This window comes from Dromiciops gliroides, chromosome 1 (assembly GCF_019393635.1).
Source record: "Dromiciops gliroides isolate mDroGli1 chromosome 1, mDroGli1.pri, whole genome shotgun sequence".
In the NCBI taxonomy this organism is placed as follows: Eukaryota; Metazoa; Chordata; class Mammalia; order Microbiotheria; family Microbiotheriidae; genus Dromiciops; species Dromiciops gliroides.
Genome location: NC_057861.1, coordinates 211,331,131 through 211,337,150, shown reverse-complemented (window position 1 = coordinate 211,337,150; position 6,020 = coordinate 211,331,131).

Below are 6,020 nucleotides of genomic sequence, written 5' to 3'. Positions count from 1 at the left end.
ATATTAAAAAGGTTTTGAGGGGAATGCCTAGCATAGATTTCAATTTCTTGTATGAGGTAATAGAAACTGTTGCATGAAGCCAAAATATATAGATGTCAAGAGAAATTCAGACCTTCAGTTGGGAAACTAATTAATTTTCAACATTTGGAATACAAGCAGAGATTTCAATGTATTTCATTCAGAAGGAAATAAATTTTCCAACTAGTACTTATTAGAGGAGTCATTGAGTCTTAACTACCATGGCATTTCCCCTTCTACCCAGACTGTCTTTACCTGTCCACTAATCTTTACCTCACTTCATATAGTCATATAGTGATAGTATCATCTGTATGAAGAAGAGTTTACAGAGTTAAAAAACTGACTTAATATGCTTCAGCTCTTCCAATTTCATTCATTGTTATGGGCACCTATTTGCATTTGTGAACAAATCTGAACAAAGCTGTAGAGCTTACATAAGAAAATTTAAGTGGAAAAATGATATGAAATAGCCCTTTTATAGCCTCATTTCCCCTCTCTTCCCACTGATGTAGGAGAATGATAATGGATAAGAGAACAAATATCAAATAAAATGAAGTTTCATCCTCTCTTATCAACCTATCAGAACTGTGTGGACATGGGAAAAAGGGGAACCTCATGATCCTTTCCCTATTCTTCTAGGTTCAAAATAATAAAATGTACTAAGATGAAGGAATATGATAATTTTTTAGTCAACATCTCAGAAATACAACCTTAACTTTTATGTTCCTTCTTTTATACAGAGGTGGATTGAAATGTAGTATCAGGTTGTTAGCACACACTTCTAGCGCATGGACTGAATACAATGTAGCCTTTCCTTTATCTCATTTTCTTTTTAAGAAGGGTTAATAAGGGAAAAACCTTTTACCCATTCCAAATGGTGGCTACCTGATCTGTTCTTGAACTGTCCCCCCAATACTCAATTTTCTATCCTTTCATTCAGATTTCATATACTTCTAGGTATATGAGCTTCATTACAAATGCAAATGTAGCTATGCCTAAATCAAGGATAATACTTAGGAAGTTTGATAGACATATTGTAAACTCATAAAACAGCTTTTATGAATCCTTTATCAACAACTGAATTAAGATGACTCAAATTTTAAAAAAGAAATTTAGGCATAATATAAACACTAAGAAATCTATACAAAAATACAATAACATGAAAGTTGGAAAACAAAAATGTTGAAGGCACAAACAAAAAATGAAAAACAAAGTAAAAATAATATAACATTGCATTCAGGGGTCTCCTCATTTTCTGTGAAAAGAAGCGTCAAAGAATGGATGACCCCTGTCTCATTTCTAGTCAGAAGACACCATTTCTATACCACCAAATTATCTGAATTTGTTTCAACTTGAGTAAGATGTACCTTGGGGATTCACTCCTTGATTCATCCAGGAAAGACTGTGTCTCATTCTAATGTGTTTTCCCTGAGAATTGCTATTTTTTTGCCCTAAGTCCTTAGAAGCCATGAAATCATTAACAGTCATAAGTCAAGTTTCTCATTTTAGCTTAATTGCTTTGGTAATTTTCTACATTGTCCACATGAATAAAAGGAGATGGGAGCAATCCACTGTTTGTGAAAGATATAGCTGTTTTACATCAAGGGATATATAGTCTAAGGCAAGTCTTCCTGGTTATTATAATAAAAATATTTTAGTTAATCTGAATAAGGCACATAGCATTGCTTAGGATTTTTATTAATCTACAAAGCAGAGTTGTACATAGTGACAGAGTGTAAATAGCAGTTGGTGCTGAAAATAAAAAAGTAGTTGATATTATGCAGTATTAAAAATATTATTGTGAATCTCATTATGTCTTCAATGGCTTTGGAATTCTGAGTGATCATCATCAGTAGGCCATGTTTGCCTTCACTAATGATAGTAGTTTATAAAAAATATAATTATACATAAATAGATTTGTTTTAATTTCTGGCTAGATCCATGGTTGTCAGAACCCATTGCCATTTGCAACTATACCTCTTAGCCTTTTGAAAAGAGTTGTCCAATTTGATATATTAGCATGACAACCTGATCAGTCTGCTGCTATTGTTTTTCAATTATTTCACATTACCCAAAATGCACTAGGAGTCAGAATTCCAAACTTTGAGTGTCAATTCCACCATTTATTGGCTGTGTCCTTGATCAAAACATTTAACCTTTCAAGATCTCATTTTCCTAATCTGTAAAAAGGAGAAATGTATTAAAGTTAGATAAATTCTGAGGTCCTTTCTTCCTCTACCTCTGATGCTATGATCTTTAAAATAATACATGACCCATCTACTTCAAATGGCTTTTGTTGGAGAAAACAGTAAACAAATTAGAACCATAAAGTGCTATTAAATATTATTGTCTAATATTTTACCATTTCTTTTTGTCATTGTACTTATTAACCTTGTGTGATGTTAACTATTATTTTGTGGGTCAGTGCTTGTGAAGTTAGGGTTGCAAGCATATTTTATTTCTTCTTAATTACCATGCTAAAATTTCAGGGAAGGTAATATTTTTGGTAGGGTCTCATGATCTAAGCATTAGTTTCTCATATTACTGGATAAACAAATACAATTTTAGCTTGATTTCCTTAAAGAAAAAAAACAGAAATGCCTTCGTTAGTTTTGTCTAACTTAATTCTGAAATCATACCAATCCAAATATGAACTCTTTAATTATAAGATACAAAGGATGAAACAATAGTTGACAGGAAAGGAGTTTAGATTTGTATTAAGATCATCCTTGTACTGCATATCCTCAGATCACATATTCCAAAAAAATGAAGTTGTTATCAGCCCCAAATACCTTTTATTTCCCCTTCCCCCTCTTACTTCCCTATAGGGTAAGGTAAATTTCTATATACAATTGTGTGTGTATGTTATTGCTTCTTTGAGCCAAATACTATGAGAATAAGGTTGAAACAATACTCACTCCTCCATTCTTTCCCTCTATTGTAATAAGTCTTGTGTACCCCTTCATATGATATGATTTCCTCTTTTCCCAGTACAAGGATTTTTGTTACCCTTAAGTTTATATATACATAAACCATCACATCAAAGTCAATTTATACCCACAAACTTTATCTATGTATACTCCTTGTACCTACCCTAATAGAGATACAGTTCTCAAGAGTTATGAGTATCTTGTTCCTATGTAAGGATGTAAATATTTTAACCTTATTGAATAATATGTTTTTCCCTTGTTTTACATTTTTATGCTTCTCTTGAGTCTTGTATTTGAAGACTGAATTTTATCTTTGGTTCCAGACTTTCCATTAGGACATTTTTAAGCCCCCTATTTCATTAAATATTCACCTTTCCCCCTAAAATATTAGATTATTTTTCAGGATAGTTGATTCTTGGTTGCAATCCAAATTACCTTGCTCTCTGGAATATCATATCCCAAATCCTATGATTTCTTTTTTTTTTTTTTTTTTTTTTTACTTCCTAAGAGCTTATATTTTTTTTTAATCTATGAGATAATTTATTTTTTCCGTTACATGTAAAGATAGTTCTCAACTTTTGTTTATACATGCTTTACAATTTCAGATTTTTCTCCCTCCCTCCCTCCCCTCCCTCCCCCCTCCCCTAGACAGCAGGTAATCTGATATAGGTTATATCTATATATATCTATACATATACATATAGATATATATATACACACACATATATATACACATAATAACATTAATCCTATTTCTGCATTAATCCTGTTACAAGAGAAAGAATCAGAGCAGTGATGCAAAACCTCAAAATAGAAAAAAAAAACAACAGCACCCAAAACAAAAGAAATAATATGGTTCAATCAGCATCTATACTCCACAGTTCTTTCTTTCTTATTTTTTCTTGGATTTGGAGATCCTCTTCTATCATGAGTTCCCTGGAACTCTTCTGTACCATTGCATTGGTGAGAAGAATATAGTCCATCACAGTAGGTCAACACTCAATGTTGATGATACTGTGTACAATGTTCTTCTGGTTCTGCTCATCTCACTCATCATCAGCTCACGTAAGACCCTCCAGGTTTCTCTGAACTCTTCCTGCTCATCATTTCTTACAGCACAATAGTATTCCATTGTATTCATATACCACAACTTGTCCAGCCATTCCCCAATTGATGGGCACCCCCTCAACTTCCAATTCCTTGCTACCACGTAAAGAGCAGCTATAAATATTTTTGTACATGTGGGTCCCTTTCCCCCTTCCATGATTTCTTTGGGCAAAAGACCTAAAAGTGGGATTGCTGGGTCAAAGGGTATGCACAGCTTTATCGCCCTTTGGGCATAATTCCAAATTGCTCTCCAGAATGGTTGGATCAGCTCACAGCTCCACCAACAATGCATTAGTGTTCCAATTTTCCCACAGCCTCTCCAACATTTATTATCTTCCTTTTTTGTCATTTTAGCCAATCTGATAGGTGTCAGGTGGTACCTCAGAGTTGTTTTAATTTGCATCTCTCTAATCATTAGAGATTTAGAGCATTTTTTCATATGGGAATAGATAGCTTTGGTTTCTTCATCAGAAAACTGCCTGTTCATATCCTTTGACCATTTCTCAATTGGGGAATGACTTGGATTCTTATAAATTTGATTTAATTCCCTATATATTTTAGAGATGAGGCCTTTATCAGAAGCACTGGCCTCAAAAATTGTTTCCCAGCTTTCTGCCTCCCTTCTAATTTTGGATGCATTGCTTCTGTTTGTACAAAAATTTTTTAATTTAATATAATCAAAATCATCCACTTTACATTTTATAATATACTCTATCTCATGTTTGGTCAAAAACTGTTCTCCTTTCCAAAGATCTGATAGGTACACTATTCCTTTCTCTCCTAATTTACCTATGGTATCACCTCTTATGTCTAAATCATGTATCCATTTTGACCTTATTTTAGTATAAGGTGTAAGATGTTGGTCTAAGCCTAATTTCTGCCATACTATCTTCCAGTTTTCCCAGCAGTTTTTGTCAAATACTGAGTTCCTATCCCAGAAGCTGGAGTCTTTGGGTTTATCAAACACTACATTACTAGTGTCATTTACTACTGCATTTCCTGAGCCTAGCCTATTCCATTGATCTACCACTCTATTTTTTAGCCAGTACCAGATAGTTTTGATGACTGCCGCTTTATAGTAAAGCTCCAGGTTTGGTACCGCTAACCCACCTTCCTGTGAATTTTTTTTCATTATTTCCCTGGATATTCTTGATTTTTTGTTTTTCCAGATGAATTTTGTTATTATTTTTCTAGCTGTATAAAATAATTTTTAGGTAGCCTGATTGGTATGGCACTGAATAAGTAAATTAATTTAGGCAGTATTGTCATTTTTACTATATTAGCTCTGCCTATCCATGAGCAATTGATATCTTTCCAATTATTTAGATCTGATTTGATTTGTGTGAAGAGTGTTTGGTAGTTGTGTTCATAGAGTTCCTGGGTTTTTCTTGGCAAGTAGACTCCCAAGTATTTTATATTACCTACCGTTACTTTAAATGGAATTTCTCTTTCTATCTCTTGCTGCTGGACTTTGTTGGTCATGTATAGAAATGCTGATGATTTATGTGGATTTATTTTATATCCTGCTACTTTGCTAAAGTTGTTAATTGTTTCAAGTAATTTTTGACTTGATTCTTGAGGATTCCTTAAGTATACCATCATATCATCTGCAAAGAGTGATAGTTTTGTTTCCTCCTTGCCTATTCTAATTCCTTTAATTCCTTTCTCTTCTCTGATTGCTAAAGCTAACATTTCTAGGACAATATTAAATAATAGGGGTGATAATGGACATCCCTGTTTCACCCCTGATCTTATTGGGAAGGCCTCTAATTTATCTCCATTGCATATAATACTTGCTGATGGCTTTAAGTAGATACTGTTTATTATTCTAAGGAAAGCTCCCCCTATTCCTAAACTCTCTAGTGTTTTTATTAGGAATGGGTGCTGTACTTTGTCAAAAGCTTTCTCTGCATCTATTGAGATAATCATATGATTTTGGTTGGTTTTCTTATTGATGTGGTTGAT